We start from the raw sequence: 3,859 nt of genomic DNA, 5'->3' as shown, positions 1-3,859 counted from the left end.
AGAATCCCGCCTAGACGTAACGATACCGTAGCGCCGCGGATCTTCGGTTGGCCCCGGATAGCCGGCCTCGGTCGGTGAGCAGAGCCCCTCGTGACAGGGTTGGGGCGCGGCCGGACGGACGGTCGCCCCTCTCCTTCATCGGAACGCATGTTTGTGGAGAACCTGGTGCTAAATCACTCGCAGACGACCTGATTCTGGGTCCGGGTTTCGTGCGTAGCAGAGCAGCTCCCTCGCTGCGATCTATTGAAAGTCAGCCCTCGATCCAAGCTTTTGTCGGGTCGGCCCCGACTCCCTCCCCCCCCCCCCCCGGACCATAGCCCTTGGCTACCAGGGGCACGAATCTGAAATTTCTTCAAAGTGCCAACTTTTCAAAATTTACTCTAAGTGCCAACTTTTCAAAATCTACTCTAAGTGCCCTTGGCTACCAGGGGCACGAGGCGAGAATCTGAAATTTCTTCTAAGTGCCAACTTTTCAAAATTTACTCTAAGTGCCCTTGGCTACCAGGGGCACGAGGCGAGAATCTGAAATTTCTTCTAAGTGCCAACTTTTCAAAATTTACTCTAAGTGCCAACTTTTCAAAATTTACTCTAAGTGCCCTTGGCTACCAGGGGCGCGAATCTGAAATTTCTTCTAAGTGCCAACTTTTCAAAATTTACTCTAAGTGCCCTTGGCTACCAGGGGCACGAGGCGAGAATCTGAAATTTCTTCTAAGTGCCAACTTTTCAAAATTTACTCTAAGTGCCAACTTTTCAAAATTTACTCTAAGTGCCCTTGGCTACCAGGGGCGCGAATCTGAAATTTCTTCTAAGTGCCAACTTTTTCAAAATTTACTCTAAGTGCCCTTGGCTACCAGGGGCGCGAATCTGAAATTTCTTCTAAGTGCCAACTTTTCAAAATTTACTCTAAGTGCCAACTTTTCAAAATTTACTCTAAGTGCCCTTGGCTACCAGGGGCGCGAATCTGAAATTTCTTCTAAGTGCCAACTTTTCAAAATTTACTCTAAGTGCCCTTGGCTACCAGGGGCACGAGGCCGCTTTGGTTACCAGGGGCACGAGGCCGCTTTGGTGACCAGGGGCACGAGGCCGCTTTGGTGACCAGGGGCACGAGGCCGCTTTGGTGACCAGGGGCACGAGGCCGCTTTGGTGACCAGGGGCAGAAGGCCGCTTTGGTGACCAGGGGCACGGAAGATTTTAAAGCTGGGCGGAAGGGTCAAGCAACTGCAGCCATAAGCCCACTAACGTGGGCTTAATTGTGCATTTAATGTGTGTTTTGGCAAAAGTGCTGGGTCCCGGAGCCCTGTGACAGGGGCCCGGGGTGAGGAGCTCAGGCTGGGGGAGCAGAGAGCCGGAGGAGCAGGGGGCTGTGGCCCAAGGTGAGGAGCTCAGGCTGGGGGAGCAGAGAGCCAGAGGAGCAGGGGGCTGTGGCCCAAGGTGAGGAGCCCAGGCTGGGGGAGCAGAGAGCCAGAGGAGCAGGGGGCTGTGGCCCAAGGTGAGGAGCCCAGGCTGGGGGAGCAGAGAGCCAGAGGAGCAGGGGGCTGTGGCCCAAGGTGAGGAGCTCAGGCTGTGGGAGCAGAGAGCCAGAGAAGCAGGGGGCTGTGGCCCAAGGTGAGGAGCCCAGGCTGGGGGAGCAGAGAGCCAGAGGAGCAGGGGGCTGTGGCCCAAGGTGAGGAGCCCAGGCTGGGGGAGCAGAGAGCCAGAGGAGCAGGGGGCTGTGGCCCAAGGTGAGGAGCCCAGGCTGGGGGAGCAGAGAGCCAGAGGAGCAGGGGGCTCTGTGAGCAGGGGGCTGTGGCCCAAGGTGAGGAGCCCAGGCTGGGGGAGCAGAGAGCCAGAGGAGCAGGGGGCTGTGGCCCAAGGTGAGGAGCCCAGGCTGGGGGAGCAGAGAGCCAGAGGAGCAGGGGGCTGTGGCCCAAGGTGAGGAGCCCAGGCTGGGGGAGCAGAGAGCCAGAGGAGCAGGGGGCTCTGTGAGCAGGGGGCTGTGGCCCAAGGTGAGGAGCCCAGGCTGGGGGAGCAGAGAGCCAGAGGAGCCACCGACGGGAGAATGGCTAAAAACGTGATTTTATCAAAATGTTACAAGGCAGGGCTCTGCACAGGGTCCAGAGGAGTGGAACGCCGTTCATCCCATGCGAAAAGGTGCAGGAGTGACCGAAATACGGCCCGTTGTAAATCGCCCCTCTTTAAGCCAAAAAAATAGGTACGCCTCCCAGGGCCACCGACGGGAGAATGGCTAAAAACGTGATTTTATCAAAATGTTACAAGGCAGGGCTCTGCACAGGGTCCAGAGGAGTGGAACGCCGTTCATCCCATGCGAAAAGGTGCAGGAGTGACCGAAATACGGCCCGTTGTAAATCGCCCCTCTTTAAGCCAAAAAAATAGGTACGCCTCCCAGGGCCACCGACGGGAGAATGGCTAAAAACGTGATTTTATCAAAATGTTACAAGGCAGGGCTCTGCACAGGGTCCAGAGGAGTGGAACGCCGTTCATCCCATGCGAAAAGGTGCAGGAGTGACGGAGATACGGCCCGTTTTAAATCGCCCCTCTTTATGCCAAAAAAATAGGTACGCCTCCCAGGGCCACCCAGGGTGATGCTTTTATCAAAATGTCACAACGCAGGGCTCTGCGCAGGGGCCAGAGGAGTGGAACGCCGCTGGTTCCATGCGAAAAGGTGGAGAAATGACCGAGATATGACCCGTGGAAGTCGTCACAATTTACCCCGAAAATAGGCGCTCGCGCTCGGGCAGAGGTCGGCGCTCGGCCGGGGTCCCGAGAACCGGGGCGAATAGGGTTTTCCCACGGCCGAAAACCATAGGAAGCACGGGGAAAATTCGGGACCCGACGTCCCAGGGCCCTCGGCGGGGACCGGGGCAACGCGACACCGTTGGTTCCACCCGAAAAGGTGGAGAAATGACCGAGATACGGCCCGTCAAAAGTCGTCACAATTTACCCGAAAATAGGCGCTCGCGCTCGGCCCCGGTCCCGAGAACCGCGGCGGAGGTTTACCGGGATGCTGCGCAACATGGGCCAGAGAGCATGTTTGGTTCGAGTTTACCGGGATGCTGCGCAACATGGGCCAGAGAGCATGTTTGGCCGAGTTTACCGGGATGCTGCGCAACATGGGCCAGAGAGCATGTTTGGTCGAGTTTGTGTGGGTTGTGTGCGACACTCCCGGCACATACATAGGAACACGGCTTCCAAGTGAGCGCACTTTTTCGAAATTTCTTCTAAGTGCCGCTTTTTCGAACCGGGGCGAATTGGGTTTTTCGAGGGCCGAAAACCATAGGAAGCACGGGGAAAACTCAGGACCCGACGCCCCACGGCCCTCGGCGGGGACCGGGGCAACGCGACACCGTCGGTTCCACCCGAAAAGGTGGATAAATGACCGAGATACGGACCGTTGAAATCGACTCGGCGTATCCGAAAATAGGCGCTCGCGCTCGGACAGAGGTCGGCGCTCGGCCCGGTCCCGAGAACCGGCGCGCCTAGGGTTTTTCCACGGCCGAAAACCACAGGAAGCACGGGGAAATCTCAGGATCCCACGCCCCACGGCCCTCGGCGGGGACCGGGGCAACGCGACACCGTCGGTTCCACCCGAAAAGGTGGATAAATGACCGAGATACGGACCGTTGAAATCGACTCGGCGTATCCGAAAATAGGCGCTCGCGCTCGGACAGAGGTCGGCGCTCGGCCCGGTCCCGAGAACCGGCGCGCCTAGGGTTTTTCCACGGCCGAAAACCACAGGAAGCACGGGGAAAACTCAGGATCCCACGCCCCAGGGCCCTCGGCGGGGACCGGGGCAACGCGACACCGTTGGTTCCATCCGAAAAGGTGGAGAAATGACCGAGATACGGACCGTGGAAGTCGT

Source organism: Solea solea, unplaced genomic scaffold, assembly GCF_958295425.1.
Source record: "Solea solea unplaced genomic scaffold, fSolSol10.1 scaffold_110, whole genome shotgun sequence".
Classification (NCBI taxonomy): Eukaryota; Metazoa; Chordata; class Actinopteri; order Pleuronectiformes; family Soleidae; genus Solea; species Solea solea.
Note: the sequence above shows the minus strand (reverse complement) of the source record.